Source organism: Culex pipiens, chromosome 1 (assembly GCF_016801865.2).
Source record: "Culex pipiens pallens isolate TS chromosome 1, TS_CPP_V2, whole genome shotgun sequence".
Taxonomy (NCBI): domain Eukaryota; kingdom Metazoa; phylum Arthropoda; class Insecta; order Diptera; family Culicidae; genus Culex; species Culex pipiens.
In genome coordinates, this window is record NC_068937.1 from 43,633,188 (window position 1) to 43,655,249 (window position 22,062).

Genomic DNA, 22,062 nt, shown 5'->3' on the forward strand with positions numbered 1-22,062 from the left:
TTAGTTTTTTTTTTTACAAAAAAAAAAATTGAAAAAAAAGTTAGCATAAAACAGATTAAAATAAACCTTATTTTTGAAAAGTATAAAATCACTTTACAAGTGGCCAACAGGCCATTTTTCATGATCGTTCAAAAGGGGTCCGCGGGCCACAAAAAAACACCTCGCGGGCCACGTTTGGCCCGCGGGCCATACTTTGGTCACCCCTGGTCAAATAGGAAGGACCCAAATCAAAAGTGCTTCGATTTTGCTAAAATTGGGAGATCTTTGGCCAGAATAATTAGACCTATATTTTTTAATATGGCGATTAGGGTGCTTCTATCCGAATAGGGTGGTCCATAACGGAAAAAATACGAAAACGGGTAAAAATCCAGAGTTTTTTTTTAAAGGCTCTATAACCATCACTTACATCTATTTTCAGGGTGTGTCATGGTAGCACGACAAGATTGAAACTACTTTCATATGAAAAGTGAAAAATGCACTGAGTATTTTCAGTTTTTATTGAATATCTCAGGATTGGAATCGAATTTTAGGGATCTGTGAAGGTCAAAAGGTGAGGCATTATGAGCTGCACAAAATGGCGTTCTTAAGTCAATTTTGCCCAAAATCGACGTGCAACAAGATAGCACGACAGCGACGAAATGCTGATTTACTTTGAAATGAACATAAATAAAATATTGCAAGACTGCTGGAATGAAAGAATCTTAGTATATTAATGATATGAAAGAATCTTAGTATGTTGAATTGGAAGAATGTTGAAAAAAATTACTCATGCGAATTTAGCTTCAAGATCATAATAATATTCAAATTAAATAAACTTTAAAAAAATAACACTCAACAAAAAAAACCTTAACCTCGTGTTAATTGTGCACGCGAAAAGTGCTACTTTTTCCCTTCACCAAACTAACCCAGCTGCAAGTAACGAACCTAAAAACGAGTGAAAAACGATACAGAGAGAAATCTATGCCGTAGTTTATTTGCAAAACTTTTTAATGATATGCTTCTGCTTTGCTCCGAAACTGCACCGAGGCAAAAACGTTCCAACGAATGCTGCTTTTTTTGCCGACGTATTTTTTTTTTCTTGGTTCAGTTCAGTTCACCATTCACCGGATGGTTGGTAAGATTTTTCTCCAAGCAGCACCAAAACCGGAAACCCGTCATGTCGACCCAGAAGCTCCGGGCTGGAACTCCTGGGCAGAACTTTCCGCTGCGGAATTAGTCATCCCCGGGGTGGATCTGGGGTTTGGAAAAGGAAGAAAAAAAAGTGTGAAGGAAAGTGTAAGTTTAGTGGAAACGGTTAGCTGAATTCACCTAGCAGCAGGATTGATCGAAATTTGCAACGTTCAATCGCCTAAAATTAGGCAACCGTTTGTGGAAGGGTTTGCCTACACGTTAGGCGTTTGCAGTGCCTCAGCGCGCCATCTGTTGGCAAATTCAATTTTACTTTTCCCTTAAAACTAAAAATCCCACCCAAAAACAAAAAGCAACAGAAAAAAAAGTTCAACCTTCCAGAAGTAGTAACTTTACCGTGCCCGGCGGAGTTGACGCTCTCTTTGCTCGTGTTTGGTTGGGCTGAACACCGCACCGCCGGCAGGCCAATTAACGGAAGTGGATTTGAGCGCGCGACTTTTGACGAGTTTGCTGGCTGGCGCGCCGTGGCAGTTGCTGCCAATTATTTCGGTTCGGTTCGTTTAAAATTAGTTCTAGTTTGCTGGGGCATCCACCAGCAGCCACACAGCAGTCAAGTTTTGCCCGGCAAAGGATTTTGATTTTGTGAGTGCGAGAACAAGTTGGTTGACCTGTGGAAGGAGGGTTACTGGACGGACAGGTGTTTTTCTAAGGTTTTTGGGTTTGAAGTTATTGCGTGCAAGTTTCAAGTTTCTGTAACAGAGGATCAAATGCCAATAAAAAAAACGGGTTTTGTGTGAGCTGTTAAACTTGCTTTGATACAGGCAGCAATTCTTCAAGGATAATTATATCAATCAACATATTAACCACACGTAAATTGTGATAACTACACGCGAATCGATTTGGTTTCCACGGCAAAGTTGTAGGTATTGATGAGAACTATTCAGAGAAAAAAAAAAATAACAGGATTACGGAATTCTTTACATGATTTTCAAATTAACATCTTTTACAAAAAAAAATCAATTCCTCAAAATTTCATAAAATTTTCTATACATTACCTGAGACACATAACAGATTGGACCTCTGGTTGCTGAGATACAGCAGATAAACGAATAACAAACAAGAAAGTTTAAGATTTTGAAGTGCAAAAATGAAACATGTGTGATGTGTGATGTGTGATGGTATCTTCGAAAAATATATTTTGAAAATTTTGGAATCAGGACTAACAATCTTAAATGGCAAACATACAATTTTACGTACCTTTGAAATATTGAAAAAAATCTGCAAATTTTACAAATAAATGTTTCATTTGAATCCTCAGTTGCTGAGATATTGGCATTAGAAAAAGGTGTGCCAAAAAATATACAAAATCGGCCAATTTCTTAGAGAATTGCTCACGTGTCCAATTGGTCCTGTCAATTGTGTCTACAATAAAACATTTCATTTTTGGCCAATGTTAGAAAACTTTATAAGAAAGTAAATGCCGAAAAAATGGATATCGTAAAACACTGATGAAAAAAATACAAAAATCACTGCATGTTAAAATCGGAAGTGGGGGTCAAAATCTATAAACCTTAAAGTAGGATTGTTCTTAGATAGTTTACTTTCATTTCCAAAAATATGGTTGAATTTGATGAACTCTACCTTAAATGCCCATCGTTTGAAAATTTACGCAATCTCACCCCTTATGCTCAAATACAAAGATAGGGACAAAACAAGTCATCCAACAGTGTTTCTTGTTCGAGGGAATCGTATTGACATGCTACAATGTTTGAAGCAGAGATTATCAAACATTTGGGTACTTTTGAGCAATTCCAACAAAACTATTAAAAAATTGTTTTTTTGAGAGACTGAAAAAAAAACGTTTCTAGGACAAATCCTGTCATTTTGGCAGCTTTTTAAAGTTGAGGTACGTTTTTGGCCCAGCCATCGTAAGATGTCCCCTGCACAACCCTTTTTACATAATTAAGTTTTATTGAGGAGGATAAAATCTGTAAAAAATCACTTTGACCCAATCTCTACCCCCAGACTGAATGTCACCCCCAATGACGGAACCAAAAATGCCTCATAATTGACTGCATTTATATTTACATCTTCCAATTTTTTTAAAATGAAATTTTAATTTTAAAGCAAAAACGATTATTTTAACACTTTGATTTTTGAGATTTTTTGAAGGGTGAAATTTAAATTTTCATTAGCCTTATGTAGGAAATATTATTTTATGGAATACTATTTAGGCCGTTGCAAATATTTTTAGTTTATGTCGCTCTCCCCCCTTAAAATTTGTCCGAAAAATCAGGAGGCAAAACATTTTTTTTATTTTTTCAAAAAACTACAAAATTTGAGCATGAGCATGAGCATGAGAGACCACCCATGGTTGTCCTTCTCCGTTGCTGAACAGGACCGTAAAATCCTATCAATACAACGATCATACGCTTCAACGGTCTAATGGTGTTTCCCTTATCAACAGCATGTATGAATGCGTTGAAAAGATAATACATCAAGATCATCAAAACTAGATCTGGAGCTTATAGGTAACAGTCGTTGGCCACCAACGGCGCCCGCCATGTCAGTTTGTAGATCTCGGGGGGATTGGGACGGGAATGTTAGTTAACACAGGTTGCTACCAAGGGTGGGTTCTATACGATATCCACACCCCCACGTGTGCCGGAAAAAACTACTTCTACTTGGGATTTTGTTAGTGGGTAAGGGTAATGGCCAGGATTCATCATAGAGGATGATGATGCGACCCAATAATCAATAAATTTGGTTTAATAGTATTATGTATTATGCATTCTCAAGGCAAAACATCGGATGTTGCGGATGAGACTTTTCCCGGTTATTTGGTGTTGAGTTTATCATAAATGATTCAATCTTAGACAGCCGGCTGTGGAAAGATAAAACCAAAATAATATGCGAAAACGCGAAACCGCCCGGATAGAAAAACACGCAATCGTGGGACAACAAAGACGGAAACGGCAACGAAAATCCTTCGTAACGACCGCAACGCGCACCGTTCAATATCACCAACGCAACTCATGACATCGTGAGGAGCTGATTGAAAACAAAAATTAAATTAACGAAAATGTCCGGTCTTGAATCAATAACGCGACAACGATAAGGTTTGGAAATAAGCAAATTTCATTAGCAGAATTCTCAAAATTAACAGAAACCGTCATGAAACGAGCTAGTCCGAATTTAACTAGCCGTTTCAGTTTTCTTGCAAAAACCGCCCGAGCAACATAATCAAGCGCGACGTGAATCGGTAGAGTACACAGAAGCAACTGTCAACTCAGGCAAACCACCCGTAAAGTATGTACACTCCAGAAAATGCACATACACACAACGGGGGGAAATAAACAAATCAACGGCGATGAAAATCAAACGCGACGCCCCGACACGAACCGGCTGAATGCACAGAACCAAATCTTACTGACCTGTAGGCAAATAAAATAGTATATTATTAAGATTTAAAAGGAACAATCTCACCGGAATCATTCCATCCTTGTCTCCAACAAAGCGGCCTTAGGTTGCTTGCAGCTTTGACACACCGCTCCATCACCATACTCGCCGGTCACCGTAGAGTCTTCGGATAACACTTTCCAGCGTTAAAATGTCATCGGTAACCAGAAACGCAGCGAGTTTGGGTTGCCGAATCAGCACCCACGTTGTACACATTTTCATCAAAACAAAAAAACTACTTTAAATTCGGATTTTCCGAACCGCGGAACACGCATTGCATTATTAATTAAAAAATAAAATATTTATAAAAAAAACTGTGAAGATAAAGTTTTGCAACTGGGCAGAAATGAAATGATTGGCTTCAAAACAAAGCACTCGAACAAAACAAATGTCACTTCTGTCAACGCTGTGAACAGCTTGCCCAGCAGGAAAGGCATAACGTATGACAGCGTCTGATGGGCGCAAGATCGATGAAATCAGCAACGTGCCACAGAACCAAAGCAAAAATAAACCATAAAATGAAAATCTTTGCGAGCATCAAATTATACAGAAAAAACCGAAAACATTCACTGTGCCCCACTCAAGCAGGCTACAAACAATCTTTTTGACACAATTCGCGTTCAACATCGAAAAAAAACACAAAAACCCGACTCGCCCACGACTAGCCAACCGCACTTGGCCAGTGCTGCCAAGCTCCTCCATTTTTTCAAAAACTACAAAATTTTAATGAAAACTCAAGTTAAATCAACTGAAAACAATCAAAAATGCATTTTTCTGCATTGATAATCATATTAAGCATGCTGAGCAATGCTCTGAGATTTCGGTCATTCGATTTTTTTTTTGTATTTTTTAATCCGGCTGAAACTTTTTTGGTGCCTTCAGTATGCCCAAAGAAGCCATTTTGCATCATTAGTTCGTTCATATAATTTTCCATACAAATTTCAGCTGTCCATACAAAAATGATATGTGAAAATTAAAAAATCTGTATCTTTTGAAGGAATTTTTTGATCGATTTGGTATCTTCGGCAAATTTGTAGGTATGGATATGGACTACACTGAAAAAATGATACACGGTAAAAAAAAAATTGGTAATTTTTTATTTAACTTCTTATCACTAAAACTTGATTTGCAAAAAAAACACTATTTTATTTTTTTTTATTTTTTGATATGTTTTAGAGGACATCAAATGCCAACTTTTCAGAAATTTCCAGAATGGGCAAAAAATCTTTGACCGAGTTATGATTTTTTGAATCAATACAGATTTTTTTTTTAAATCGAAATATTGTTCGCAAATTTTTTTAACTTCAGTTTTCGATGTAAAATCGAATTTGCAATTAAAAAGTACTTTAGTGAATTTTTGATAAAGTGTACCGTTTTCAAGTTAAAGCCATTTTTAGGTAACTTTTTTGAAAATAGTCGCAGTTTTTCATTTTTTTTAAATTAGTGCTAATGTTTGCCCACCTTTGAAAAAAATATTTTTGAAAAGCTGAGAAAATTCTCTATATTTTGCTCTACTGAACTTTGTTGATACGACCCTTAGTTGCTGAGATATTGCCAGGCAAAGGTATAAAATCAGGAAAATTGATGATTTCTAAGTCTCACCCAAACAACTCACAATTTTCTAATGTCGATATCTCAGCAGTTAATGGTCCGATTTACAATGTTAAAATATGAAACATTCGTGAAATTTTCCGATCTTTTCGAAAACAATATTTTTAAAAATTTAACATCAAGACTAACACTTCAAAAGGGCGTAATATTGAATGTTTGGCCCGTTTGAAATGTTAGTCTTGATTTCAATTTTTTTTTATTTTTTTTCGAAAAGATCGAAAAATTTTACGAATGTTTCATATTTCATAGTCGGAATAAAAATTACAAAAATTGAAATTTAAGAAAAAAGACCAATTTTGTAGAGAATTGCTCTGCTTGGGCTGGATTAAAAATATTTTGAATTTTTATAAAATTCCAAAAAACAGCACCGCAAAAAAAAATCTCAAAAAAAAAATCGTTAATACTTAGGAACTAATGAATGCAAAACAACTGGACAGGTGTATAATGCATTTTAAAACATTTTCTTCAGTCAACTGTTGACCCCCTCAACTTTGGTCAGAGGTGAGGGACATAAACTTCAATAAATATTTGCAACGGCCTTACTTTTCTTAGAAAACCTGCCATATTCTTGAGTATGACTTCTTTAATAAAATAAAAACTTTTTTTGCAACAAAACGTAGTAAAATTATCTCATAGTTTTTAACACAAACAGAACAATAAAATCACACAAATAATATTAAAAAGACAAATTTGAAAAGTGAAGTGAACACAGCAAAAAAAGCGATCCAGCTGCATGTAAAAGGCCTGGGTGCAAAAGAAATTTTGCATTATTTTATGAATTCTATGTAAAACAAGCGTTACCCGACAAACTACGTTCTGCCTTTTTTGTTTGTTGACGTTTTTACCTTTTTTTGTTTATTCAGCCTCCTGTGATCAAAATTTGATTTTACGTAACTTTTCCCATACAATCTGCAGATTTTCCGGTATTGGTTCCAGAGTGGCCAAAGTTGTAACTTTTTGGCGTAAGGAGCTTCCTTGGACTTATACGAACCAAACGCAACAAAGAGCACCTCGATCCGATGTTCCGTGTTGAACTGATTCGCATTCGAACAAAACCGTCGAAATTTTTTATATATATAGATTACACCCTGAAAATGTAGCTCATCAGTATGGGAACCCTCTTGACCGAAATGTCAAGCTTATCTTTGCGTTTACCCTTTCCGGTCTAATATCCGAGCAGGCTAAGGCGCCTGTCCTAACTGTTGGTGCTGGTTTTGAATTCTGTTTACTGCAACTTTTTTTTGCGTTTACAAAAATTGTACAGCCAGTTTATAATAATAAGTGTCATTTTTGACGAAGGTGATGTGCATGTTTTTGCATGCGATTTTAGCATCGGATTTTTTGCTGTGAACATTTTATAATATCATCTTATTTTTTAAATCTCGTTCAAATACAATTTATGTGCACTTTGCTGTTCATCTTCTTTGATTTTGCATTAAGTTAGAGGAACAGAAAATAACCTAAAATAACAAAAAAAAATAAGAATAACTTTCATCGAGTGTTTTTTTTTTTTTTTAATTCCACGAGAAGTTATCTCAACTTAACTTTTTCATTACCGGATCCAATTTTACGCAATCATCAGAAACACCTGAGCTCCCCGTGAGCAGCAATAAAAGACACACGACCTGCGGAGACGGGTGCATGACTCGGTCCAACCTGACACTATCCATCAATCATAGTTATTCCCGCAAACCACGAACCGACATCCCGCTCTCCCAGACCCTATCCAGAACGGTTCATCCTTGGGACAATAGTGAGGGATGTAATTTCAACTCTTGGATTTTGTTGAACTCATTCAAGATTGAAAAAAAACTAATTTGAGTTAAATTCTGTTTTTATATTAATTTCAATCTGGTTGAAAAAATATAATTGAGTATCTAAGGATAAAAGTATAGTAAAACGATTCAAAATTACAACTCAATACCACAGTGTGTTAACAGCACTAGTATAGTACAACATCCCCCTCCCACAACCGAGCGAGTAGTTCTTGGGGGTTTGCAGAGCGGGATTACCAGGGCGCGCCGCAAATACTGTCATGTCAATAAATTATTGTCACTTCCGCCATCGCTGGGGCTACCTGCCAGGTCGGCCGGGATCGCTCCGCAACAATTCACAGACGTGTCAATTTTAATTAAAATTTATTTCAATATAAACGTTTGGCTTAGGTTCCATCATCCAACTAACTGGGGCCCAGAAGAAGGGGGAGGGGTAGTAGGTTGATGTTCCGCTAATAGACTTCTATTAGTCGCCTGAATGTATGTGACCGGTAGTCGTCGTACACACAAGCTCGCACACACAGCTTTGCAAACGTTTAGTTTTATTTTCAGCCTTTTCTGACTTGTGTACATCACCGTAGAAAATGGTGTGAGTGTGTGTGGAGGTGTAGGTCTGTGTGTGCATCGTGTACAAATTGAGGCTAATCGAATAACAAACATAATTTTCCGCGCCTCGCAATTTAGCTTTTAGAGCCTGCTGCTGAGGGAGCAGAACAAACATAAAAAATCAACTAAATTAATTGATACCGGTGGTGGTGGTGATGCTTGTGCACTTAAACTACATTCAAAAACGCAAACCTACACACAAACAGACTCAATAGAAAATCGAATGAAGTGAAATTTATAGCGCAATTTTAGAACAAAAAATATTAGGAATTTGGTTCAGCGAGAATTCGTTTAATTTTTTTATTTTTCTCTCCTTTTATTTTAAACGACCTGGAGGTTGTTTGGCAGGTTACGAACTCGGTCCAAATTCCATCCAATTTGAAGATTTTCGTATATTAAACAGCTTATTTGGTAAAACTTTGATAGAATCATAATTGATCACTACTGAGCTATTAATCACTCGATTTCAAATGAATACATTCAACCCCCGGTGGTTGGTCACTTTTTCGTTTGACACTTTTTTAGTTTGTACCCCGTTGGTTGGTCAAACTCTAACTAAAAAGTGACGAACAGTCACTTTTAACACGGAGCTCACGCACACTATCAATATTTGTTTTTGTTTTTGTTTTTGTTTTTGTTTTTGTTTTTGTTTTTGTTTTTGTTTTTGTTTTTGTTTTTGTTTTTGTTTTTGTTTTTGTTTTTGTTTTTGTTTTTGTTTTTGTTTTTGTTTTTGTTTTTGTTTTTGTTTTTGTTTTTGTTTTTGTTTTTGTTTTTGTTTTTGTTTTTGTTTTTGTTTTTGTTTTTGTTTTTGTTTTTGTTTTTGTTTTTGTTTTTGTTTTTGTTTTTGTTTTTGTTTTTGTTTTTGTTTTTGTTTTTGTTTTTGTTTTTGTTTTTGTTTTTGTTTTTGTTTTTGTTTTTGTTTTTGTTTTTGTTTTTGTTTTTGTTTTTGTTTTTGTTTTTGTTTTTGTTTTTGTTTTTGTTTTTGTTTTTGTTTTTGTTTTTGTTTTTGTTTTTGTTTTTGTTTTTGTTTTTGTTTTTGTTTTTGTTTTTGTTTTTGTTTTTGTTTTTGTTTTTGTTTTTGTTTTTGTTTTTGTTTTTGTTTTTGTTTTTGTTTTTGTTTTTGTTTTTGTTTTTGTTTTTGTTTTTGTTTTTGTTTTTGTTTTTGTTTTTGTTTTTGTTTTTGTTTTTGTTTTTGTTTTTGTTTTTGTTTTTGTTTTTGTTTTTGTTTTTGTTTTTGTTTTTGTTTTTGTTTTTGTTTTTGTTTTTGTTTTTGTTTTTGTTTTTGTTTTTGTTTTTGTTTTTGTTTTTGTTTTTGTTTTTGTTTTTGTTTTTGTTTTTGTTTTTGTTTTTGTTTTTGTTTTTGTTTTTGTTTTTGTTTTTGTTTTTGTTTTTGTTTTTGTTTTTGTTTTTGTTTTTGTTTTTGTTTTTGTTTTTGTTTTTGTTTTTGTTTTTGTTTTTGTTTTTGTTTTTGTTTTTGTTTTTGTTTTTGTTTTTGTTTTTGTTTTTGTTTTTGTTTTTGTTTTTGTTTTTGTTTTTGTTTTTGTTTTTGTTTTTGTTTTTGTTTTTGTTTTTGTTTTTGTTTTTGTTTTTGTTTTTGTTTTTGTTTTTGTTATTGTTTTCTGTCATTTGGGATACTCCAAATTCCTCCTACTCACCCAATTTGTGCGAGCATGAATCCGTCACCACCCCCTTCTCAAAATATTTGGATTTTCACGCGGCCTGTGGCAGCCCCGCGTGAGCACGTGTCATGTTTGACGGGGCGCGGAGGAGAGGCGCTGCTTTTTGGTTAAACATTTGTTTGACTAATTGGCACGAGGTGCAACCATAAACAATTTGCATTTCAGTGGCGCGACTATTTGGCGAGAGGTGCGGGGCGTTTGGTGTATTTGTTGTATATTTTAGTTTTGATGGTTCCTGAACGGTCGTGTAATGAGTTTAAGCCTAATCAATTAGATTATGTCGTGAGAGTGTGTGTATGTGTGTTTTATTGTGAGCGTTCTCTGTGGATTGGTTAATTGCCGATAGGATATTCTAGTTGAATAACAATTTATTAGCTCTTAGCTTATGTGTTAGCTTTGTTAGGTATTCTTGTATTCTTGTATCCTTGTATTCTTGTATTCTTGTATTCTTGTATTCTTGTATTCTTGTATTCTTGTATTCTTGTATTCTTGTATTCTTGTATTCTTGTATTCTTGTATTCTTGTATTCTTGTATTCTTGTATTCTTGTATTCTTGTATTCTTGTATTCTTGTATTCTTGTATTCTTGTATTCTTGTATTCTTGTATTCTTGTATTCTTGTATTCTTGTATTCTTGTATTCTTGTATTCTTGTATTCTTGTATTCTTGTATTCTTGTATTCTTGTATTCTTGTATTCTTGTATTCTTGTATTCTTGTATTCTTGTATTCTTGTATTCTTGTATTCTTGTATTCTTGTATTCTTGTATTCTTGTATTCTTGTATTCTTGTATTCTTGTATTCTTGTATTCTTGTATTCTTGTATTCTTGTATTCTTGTATTCTTGTATTCTTGTATTCTTGTATTCTTGTATTCTTGTATTCTTGTATTCTTGTATTCTTGTATTCTTGTATTCTTGTATTCTTGTATTCTTGTATTCTTGTATTCTTGTATTCTTGTATTCTTGTATTCTTGTATTCTTGTATTCTTGTATTCTTGTATTCTTGTATTCTTGTATTCTTGTATTCTTGTATTCTTATATTCTTATATTCTTGTATTCTTGTATTCTTGTATTCTTACATTCTTTAGTTTGTATAGTTTCAAGAGGTTGATTAATTTTCCACATGAAAAAGATTAAAAATTTCTCGAAATCTAAAAAAGTTGAACGTTATGTGACATTTTTCGCTGGTAATACCGACTCGAGGACGTAGACATCAGACACTTGTAATAATCTTGGTCAAAGAAATCTTTTTGCCGGAGAGACAGGCAGCCTCTCGAGGACCTGCTGAACGATTTAGTGCCAGAACTCTTGTGGCACAAATGACGTGGTTTGCACTCAAAACTAAACCTAAGATTTTCATTTAAAATTTTGTTTTAAAATGTTGAAAAAACTTTGAGATACTAAGATATTTCAAAACCCTTTACTAAGACATTACGAGTTAATCTAAAAAGTCAGAATTCCAGAAATTTAAATTGCTCTGAACTGACAAAGATTTCAAACTCCTGATTTCCAGTCATCGTCAGCAGAGTCCTTCAAATATCCCCCACGGGGCCCACAACAATAGCCAGGACTGCCAAGGAAAGAAAAAAAAATCCAGGACTAACTGAAATTATGTGCAAGACACATCTCATCTGGTTCTCCGCCGAGGGCGCAACAAAAAATCACTTTAAAATGATGACTTCGAGATTAAAAAGTACTTCACCGTGGCCGGGAGGTCACCACGGCTATTGTCCAAGGCATCACAAGGGGAAGCTCCTTTTGTTTTTGAAGCATATCGCTGCGACGTGACTGTGATTTGGTTTTCCCATCAAACTGGCTTTGCATAATGGTTTCGCGAGCAGATCCCGTCAAAGTGATACTTGATGGGATTTCAACTTCGTGATTTTTTCTGAAAAGATTTAGTGAAGTTGTGAAGAAGGGAAGAAAGTACTGAAAACTAGAACTGTTTTAAAGATAAACAATATTCTAGATTAATCTCTTTTAGGAAGTCTTCGTCTAGAGACTCTTCGTATCATTTCGAGAGAGGTCTAATTTTCGAGGCAATAAATTTTCAACATACCACCACTTTGGCGGGCAGTCTACGCTCATGAGAGGGGTCAAAAGTTTACAAACCACAAAACCCAAGAAGGAAGGGTTAGTAACCCCAAAACATGGCTAACCTTAGTCTGAAGGTTTGCTCGCTTGTATGGGCAGAGGGTAGTTTGTAGTGGTGCACCAAAACAATCGAGAAGGTCTGACCGCAAGGAAGCTCTGCCTCTTTTACTTGAAAATTCTTGTTCCAAGAGGTTCACAGCATAGAATCAAGCATATGTGGGGAAATTTTCAGCCCATTTAACATAAACCGTTCGATGGGATATGATTATGATGATGTTGATGGCCTGGGACTACAGACGATGGTTTGGCTAGGAAAACATGGTCGTTCGTTATGAAATTCCTCCTCTTTTGTACCAGGAATAAATCTTCTAATGATCGGGTTGTTCGAGTTTTCGGTATTAAAAACTTACATCGTTATCATTATGTTGAAGCTAGTGGAGTACATATTGGAATGAATTATGGCTGGCAGCCTTCGAGGGTGAGTCATTACTCATGTTATGACTTGAAAATGTTTAGAATCAATCGTGTGGATCCTTATCATATATTTCTAGAATATTATTGGGTGCGGCTTTGAACAAAGAAATTCTTAAATCTATTTAACAACTTTGAAAAGAATTATCATTTGAATTTAAATTCAATAGCAAAGGCTCTGACTCTGACTCTGACTCTGACTCTGACTCTGACTCTGACTCTGACTCTGACTCTGACTCTGACTCTGACTCTGACTCTGACTCTGACTCTGACTCTGACTCTGACTCTGACTCTGACTCTGACTCTGACTCTGACTCTGACTCTGACTCTGACTCTGACTCTGACTCTGACTCTGACTCTGACTCTGACTGTGACTCTGACTCTGACTCTGACTCTGACTCTGACTCTGACTCTGACTCTGACTCTGACTCTGACTCTGACTCTGACTCTGACTCTGACTCTGACTCTGACTCTGACTCTGACTCTGACTCTGACTCTGACTCTGACTCTGACTCTGACTCTGACTCTGACTCTGACTCTGACTCTGACTCTGACTCTGACTCTGACTCGGACTCGAACTCGGACTCTGACTCTGACTCTGACTCTGACTCTGACTCTGACTCTGACTCTGACTCTGACTCTGACTCTGACTCTGACTCTCTGACTCTGACTCTGACTCTGACTCTGACTCTGACTCTGACTCTGACTCTGACTCTGACTCTGACTCTGACTCTGACTCTGACTCTGACTCTGACTCTGACTCTGACTCTGACTCTGACTCTGACTCTGACTCTGACTCTGACTCTGACTCTGACTCTGACTCTGACTCTGACTCTGACTCTGACTCTGACTCTGACTCTGACTCTGACTCTGACTCTGACTCTGACTCTGACTCTGACTCTGACTCTGACTCTGACTCTGACTCTGACTCTGACTCTGACTCTGACTCTGACTCTGACTCTGACTCTGACTCTGACTCTGACTCTGACTCTGACTCTGACTCTGACTCTGACTCTGACTCTGACTCTGACTCTGACTCTGACTCTGACTCTGACTCTGACTCTGACTCTGACTCTGACTCTGACTCTGACTCTGACTCTGACTCTGTACTTGGACTTGGACTTGGTCTTGGACTTGGACTTGGACTTGGACTTGGACTTGGACTTGGACTTGGACTTGGACTTGGACTTGGACTTGGACTTGGACTTGGACTTGGACTTGGACTTGGACTTGGACTTGGACTTGGACTTGGACTTGGACTTGGACTTGGACTTGGACTTGGACTTGGACTTGGACTTGGACTTGGACTTGGACTTGGACTTGGACTTGGACTTGGACTTGGACTTGGACTTGGACTTGGACTTGGACTTGGACTTGGACTCTGACTCTGACTCTGACTCTGACTCTGACTCTGACTCTGACTCTGACTCTGACTCTGACTCTGACTCTGACTCTGACTCTGACTCTGACTCTGACTCTGACTCTGACTCTGACTCTGACTCTGACTCTGACTCTGACTCTGACTCTGACTCTGACTCTGACTCTGACTCTGACTCTGACTCTGACTCTGACTCTGACTCTGACTCTGACTCTGACTCTGACTCTGACTCTGACTCTGACTCTGACTCTGACTCTGACTCTGACTCTGACTCTGACTCTGACTCTGACTCTGACTCTGACTCTGACTCTGACTCTGACTCGGACTCTGACTCTGACTCTGACTCTGACTCTGACTCTGACTCTGACTCTGACTCTGACTCTGACTCTGACTCTGACTCTGACTCTGACTCTGACTCTGACTCTGACTCTGACTCTGACTCTGACTCTGACTCTGACTCTGACTCTGACTCTGACTCTGACTCTGACTCTGACTCTGACTCTGACTCTGACTCTGACTCTGACTCTGACTCTGACTCTGACTCTGACTCTGACTCTGACTCTGACTCTGACTCTGACTCTGACTCTGACTCTGACTCTGACTCTGACTCTGACTCTGACTCTGACTCTGACTCTGACTCTGACTCTGACTCTGACTCTGACTCTGACTCTGACTCTGACTCTGACTCTGACTCTGACTCTGACTCTGACTCTGACTCTGACTCTGACTCTGACTCTGACTCTGACTCTGACTCTGACTCTGACTCTGACTCTGACTCTGACTCTGACTCTGACTCTGACTCTGACTCTGACTCTGACTCTGACTCTGACTCTGACTCTGACTCTGACTCTGACTCTGACTCTGACTCTGACTCTGACTCTGTACTTTGACTTGGACTTGGACTTGGACTTGGACTTGGACTTGGACTTGGACTTGGACTTGGACTTGGACTTGGACTTGGACTTGGACTTGGACTTGGACTTGGACTTGGACTTGGACTTGGACTTGGACTTGGACTTGGACTTGGACTTGGACTTGGACTTGGACTTGGACTTGGACTTGGACTTGGACTTGGACTTGGACTTGGACTTTTCTTGTATTTGTTCAAATTTGACTTTGAACTTTGATTTTTTTTTAACTGGAATGTACCATTTTCAATTTAACCAGAAGTCAGCTCCATATTCACTTGAAATCTCCTGGAAAATGTTTGTCACTTTTTGTTTCTGATGTCGTCTGCAAGAATTCCTAAAACACATAGACATCTTCTAAAACACAAACATTTCATGGTGCGTTTCGGCTTCAAAGTCGAACCCTTTTCTTAAAACACACACACTAAGTGAAATTCTTCTCCACGTTATTTTCCTAATGCTTGAGAATGTACATGTGTGTGTGACACAACCGTAATAAAGCTCAACCCAAAGTTGAGCTGAAATTAGTCCTTTTTCTCAGCAGACAACTCTCTGCGTGTGTTTGTGTATGTTTTGCATGTTATCCCAAGCTAAGACAAACACATCATTAATATGTAATTTTATTAATCACGCAAGATTCACTCCCCATCCCTCAACCAAACATTAAGGGGTGGAGAATTTCCCCCCTTGGAGGGGAGCTGAGGGAGCTCGTTTTTTAAGATTTATGGCGTTATGAAATCAAAAGCGAAGCTTTTGACGCAAGCTGCAAGTTTGTTCTGGTTTGACTTTGAGCAGAGCTGCTGGCAAACATATGTTTTGTTGGTTTTAAAGAAGTCGTAAACTTTGCTGGAAAGCGAAAGTGTGCTACAAGCCGTCAGCAGAGAGTGATGACGAACTTGGCGAGAGTCTCGGTGGTATTAATTTTGATTAGTGAAATTAACAGCAATTTATATTCATGTGGTGAATCGAGAGGAAAACTTTGTTCATTTTGTCGTAAAATTTTTAAAGCTGTTATTTTGTGATGACAGTTTGCAAGTTTTCATTACCTATCTGGATCTTAAAATCTGCTAGATTGTAGTGTCAACAAAAAAAAGTTGCTGAAAAATCGCAAATTGTGTAAAAGACAAAAACAAAAAAATTTTATACATTCTACACACCTTGATAGGTTTAAGATTTGTTTGTCAAATGAAAAATACGAATTAAAAATGAACGAAATGGTTGAGAGCAGTGATTTTTATTCAACCTTGGTTGGGACTTATGCTGTGCCTTGTAGAGAAGTATTCAATGTACCAAAAGAAGACGTTTTCAATTCACTTTGAAAAGTTCTTATTTATCTATTGTTATGAAACATTAGAATACAGAAATATTCAAAACACACTCAATGCTCAAAATACTTTGAAAGTTTAATTATTTTCGCAATGCATGTAAGTTTGAATCGAAAATGGTCAGAATAATCAATAATAACAAATCAAATCAACAATATTTAAAACTTGCACCCTAAAACAAATTTATCTGTTTTAACTTTAAAACTGTGCAAAGAATTCGGTAATGATTCAACAAAACTCCAAAGTTAGGAAGTTTAAAGAATTAATGAACAGAAAGAGAGAGAGAGAGAGAGATAGAGAAAGAGAGAGAAAGAGAGAGAGACTTTGTACTGAGGTTATTTTAATGGAGCGTTCTTGTATTACGCAACATTTGTCTTTTTCCAAGGGTTTTCGGAAGCGTTTATTAATTTCCAGTCTTCCAATCAACTACTCAAATTACTGGGACAAAATGATTAATTACATAAAATATTTTATTACTGTTAACTTTGATAAACAGTTTATTTAATAACAAAAAAAATATTTATTTACTTTTGAGGCTCTTTACGAATTCATTTATAAAAAGCTCATTCGGTTTTTAAAACAAAACTTAATAAAAATAAAATAAATCTCAATATCAAGTTGAGGAAAGGCATTATTTTTAAGAGCGACTCCACGAACAGGGCATACCCCTTTGTATGGGACGTCGTTTGGACCTCACCATTCTGCCTGAAATTTTCAGAGGTTGTTTGTTCATATAAAACTAGCATCTGGCCAAAATATGAGCACTCTAGGTCAACGGGAAGTGGGGCAAATCGGGACACAAAATTTAAAGGTTTAAAAGCGTCAAAAATCTTAAAAAGGCTATAACTTAGGCAAAATTCAATAAAATTTCAAAATTAAATTTTTTTTCATTCATTCATTTACTTTTATTTTTTAAAGGGTTAAAATGGATCAAAATAAACATTTTTATGCATGTTTCTATTGTGAAATTGTCTCAAGAACACGAATATGATAAAATTATCACCAGAAAATGGGATCTAAGGGGTCCCCCGAGCAAAAATTTACAGCCAAAAACTTCACTAAAAGTAAAAGTGTCTATTTAATATGTTAAACTGCCTTACCCAAAGCGTTCTCAGTCTTAGATGGTAGTCCCAGATGTCCCCTACAAGCTGCAGGTCGAACCGAGTTGATATCTGGATGGAACACTTTTTTATCTAAGTTTGAAAATGATGCTATTTTTTCACAAAAATGCCAATAACTCCCTTTAGATTTAACCAATCGGGATGCTCTACCCTGCATTTTGTTGCATTTTTTGAGCCCTTTCAGATGCATTTTTAATTTTGAAATTTTATTGAATTTTGCCTAAGTTATAGCCTTTTTAAGATTTTTGACGCTTTTAAACCTTTAAATTTTGTGTCCTGATTTGCCCCACTTCCCGTTGACCTAGAGTGCTCATATTTTGGCCAGATGCTAGTTTTATATGTACAAACAATCCCTGAAAATTTCAGGCAGATTGGTGAGGTCGATGCGAGATGGTTATGCTTTGCTCGTGGACGCGCTCTTAATTGTTAAAAGTTTTAAATAATGCTTTTTATTTTATTGTGTACCAATCTGGAGAATGTACATTTCAAGTATAATTTTTATTTTAATGGTAGAATATTTCACTAAATTTTCATGTTTACACATTGAAAATCATTTCCGTTTGAGTTTGAAAAAGAAGTCTAATTAAACATATGACACTGATAAAAGCTTGTTTTTCCAAAATTTAAATTTATCGCTGCAACCAGCAGTCTGATCAACAAAGTCCTAAAATAAAACGTGTAGCTGATAAAAAAATGCAGGCTAAATTTTCCTTCACATTTTTTTATTGCAAGAAATTGAACATTTTCGAAAAATACTGATAACGCTTAAAAGACTGATACAAAATTCAATTTAAATTACAAGCCAAAGTTGAAAAATTTCGATGAAAAAGTGTTGTTCAATACTTATTTGAGTTCAGTTGTTTTGCAGTCATTAATTTTGACGATAATTTTTATTTTTAACTTTTTACTGTACTGTTTTACTTAAAAATATGAAAAAATATTAACTACATTGATTTTTGATTATTTTCAGCTTATTGCAAGTCAAATGCCATTAAAATATTAAAGTTGTTTGAAAAGTGGCCCCCGGATTTTTCGAGTGAAACAAAAACTTTGAAAAATATTTGCTCGTCATGAAAACTGTGAAATTCTTCAAAATAAAAAACGTTAAGTCATTTTCGATTCCGAATTTCGCTCTGCATTATAACATGGCACCCCTCTCTCGTCGTTACAAAGAATCTCAAAAAATCATTATTTTGATTATTCGGCGGAACATCAACTTCACTACTACACTTGCAGGTTACCAATCACTTTTTGTAGATCAGTTGTGTGTGTGTAAACAAACCGCAATGAACTCATTAAAGTGGTGCTCACAAGGAGATTCACAAAAAAACTTCAACTGATTGGTTTTCTTCAAGAAGGTCGGGAGCGATTTTCTTTCGCGTGTTTCGCATTCTTTCTCTTTCGGGACGATAATGATAATCTATCGTTATCGTTATTTTTCTGAAAAATACAATAATTTCCACAAAACTACGGCATTTTTCGCTTATTTTCTAAAACACTCAAATTTTACTTCGTATGATACTCAAAATGCAAATTTTTGAAAATTTTAGTGCTTTCGAAAATATGTGGTATTTTGTTTAAATTTAAGTATTTAAAAAAAAACTATATTAATATCAAAAAAATAATTTTGAGTACATATTTACACCTTGAAACAAAAATATTACATTTTCAAAAAATATATTCTTAGTGAAAGCTTTGAAAATTTAACATGAATTATCGAAATAACGATAACGATAGAACTATTGTTAACGAGCCTCGTTAATTTTATCGTTAACAACCTTGATATGGATGGACATAGTTGAACCCTTAAAACTACGCATTTTTTTTTAAAAAAGTTCTTGGCCCTTGTTTTTTTTTCAACATACATAATTTTAAAAACACTGTAAAACTTGAACATTGCTGTTACAATAAATTATTAATTCTTGTTATTTTTTCTGATAACCTATTCAGTTTTCACCAAAACTTAAAAACACCATTTCTGTATAATGTACTACTTAAGTTATACACCACATACAATCCAGACTCGATTATCCGAAGGCCTCGGAAAAAATGACTTCGGATAATCGAATCTTCAGATATTCGAATCACGATTCACCTCATCATTCATTTGCAGAAATGCTGTGATTCAATGTTCATACATTTGAGATTACATCGCTTCTCAGCAATCGTTAGTTTGGATGTGTTTTATCACAGCGAAAATGCTTTTATTACTTTTAGAGATTGTTAACAAATTGCAGATATGCATACTCTCGTTAAAGGCATAAAGACAAATTTTCACGCACATACAATCAAACACACACACATAAACGCACCCACCTTTTCAAAGCAACCTCCCGCCTTTCGGATCGAGTTTCGCTTATTTTCCCCGGCAGCAGACTTCTCTAACTGGAGGTGCTGCTGTTGCTTCATGCTTTAGAAACGCCAAGGGAAAGCTGCTTTTTAATTAGAAATTATTATGCAAACAGTAATAAATGTTAATTAATATCAATAACATTAACACCAAGCCGGGGAGGAAACGAGTTGTGCGCTCACACGGGTCGGAGTGTGAGCGTGCGTGTTTGTGATGTTTGCAGTTTTGTATTAGAAATTGCTTTTTCTTGCAGGAAAGGTTTAGCAAAATACGGAAGTGTTGAACAAACTTCAAATAATTTTGACAGTTTTTGGAGAAAACTTTCACACTTTAATTTTTTTTCTCATAGGCAGTTCCTATTTTTACCCCTCAATACAATCCCAAAAAAAAAATGTTGAAATTGGATACAAAAATCGATAGTGCCAAAGTGAGAGTAAACCCCCGGCTAAACTTTTCGGCAGGTTTCACCGGAGTCGAAGAAATCCGGACCCCACCGGAAGCGGCAATCACTTCCGATTGCCATCAATCGATTGGAAAACTTTATCCCACCAGAACGCGACCGTTTCGAGCGTGTGTGCCTTCGAGAACTGCAACGTGAGTGGAATTAATCGAATCAGCCCAAAAACTAAAGCTCGGTGAAACATCGATTTTTGTTTGCTTTCTTGAGCTTGAAAAAGGGTACACAAACATGCTCATGTCGTGTGAGAGGATACTTTCAACGGCAAGTGGAATTTTCTAGGCCGTTGAGTCTTGTGGAATTTGTGATTCTTGGTCATTTTTAACTTCTTGACTAGTTGAAGAATGTTCTTTCAAATGTGCAATATTGATTTTAAGATAATATTTAATAGGCTTCAATATCTTGAATCAACTTCAACACCAAATAATGATATCCCAATTCCATAAGCCATTTTCAAAAGATGGTCCAGAGCTGCTCCTCAAGGAAGACGTTTGTAACAGGTCTCCGGTGGTAAGTGAAGCATGCAAGTCTGGCTGATTGCAACGTTGTTTACAGTGCAAACAATCGTTTGTTTTCATTTTTAATGAGCACGAACAGACCACGTGTGCGTGATCCGGCTGGATCCAGACGATCAGGTGAACTGTGAACGAAGCTTCAGTTGTTTATTATATTAACTAAAAACTAAAAACTAAAAACTAAAAACTAAAAACTAAAAACTAAAAACTAAAAACTAAAAACTAAAAACTAAAAACTAAAAACTAAAAACTAAAAACTAAAAACTAAAAACTAAAAACTAAAAACTAAAAACTAAAAACTAAAAACTAAAAACTAAAAACTAAAAACTAAAAACTAAAAACTAAAAACTAAAAACTAAAAACTAAAAACTAAAAACTAAAAACTAAAAACTAAAAACTAAAAACTAAAAACTAAAAACTAAAAACTAAAAACTAAAAACTAAAAACTAAAAACTAAAAACTAAAAACTAAAAACTAAAAACTAAAAACTAAAAACTAAAAACTAAAAACTAAAAACTAAAACTAAAAACTAAAAACTAAAAACTAAAAACTAAAAACTAAAAACTAAAAACTAAAAACTAAAAACTAAAAACTAAAAACTAAAAACTAAAACTAAAAACTAAAAACTAAAAACTAAAAACTAAAAACTAAAAACTAAAAACTAAAAACTAAAAACTAAAAACTAAAAACTAAAAACTAAAACATAAAAACTAAAAACTAAAACTAAAAACTAAAAACTAAAAACTAACAACTAAAAACTAAAAACTAAAAACTAAAAACTAAAAACTAAAAACTAAAAACTAAAAACTAAAAACTAAAAACTAAAAACTAAAAACTAAAAACTAAAAACTAAAAACTAAAAACTAAAAACTAAAAACTAAAAACTAAAAACTAAAAACTAAAAACTAAAAACTAAAAACTAAAAACTAAAAACTAAAAACTAAAAACTAAAAACTAAAAACTAAAAACTAAAAACTAAAAACTAAAAACTAAAAACTAAAAACTAAAAACTAAAAACTAAAAACTAAAAACTAAAAACTAAAAACTAAAAACTAAAAACTAAAAACTAAAAACTAAAAACTAAAAACTAAAAACTAAAAACTAAAAACTAAAAACTAAAAACTAAAAACTAAAAAACTAAAAACTAAAAACTAAAAACTAAAAACTAAAAACTAAAAACTAAAAAC

General features: G+C 35.2%; 1 long non-coding RNA gene across 1 annotated transcript; it reads right to left on the minus strand.

Moving 5' to 3' along the window:
• Nucleotides 1-945: 945 nt before the first annotated feature.
• On the minus strand, nt 946-1,905 carry LOC120422530 (uncharacterized). The gene is made up of 2 exons (XR_005606148.2): nt 1,525-1,905; nt 946-1,233 (listed from the first exon to the last, which is right to left on the minus strand). It is a non-coding gene; the product is annotated as an uncharacterized LOC120422530 (long non-coding RNA).
• Nucleotides 1,906-22,062: the final 20,157 nt, after the last annotated feature.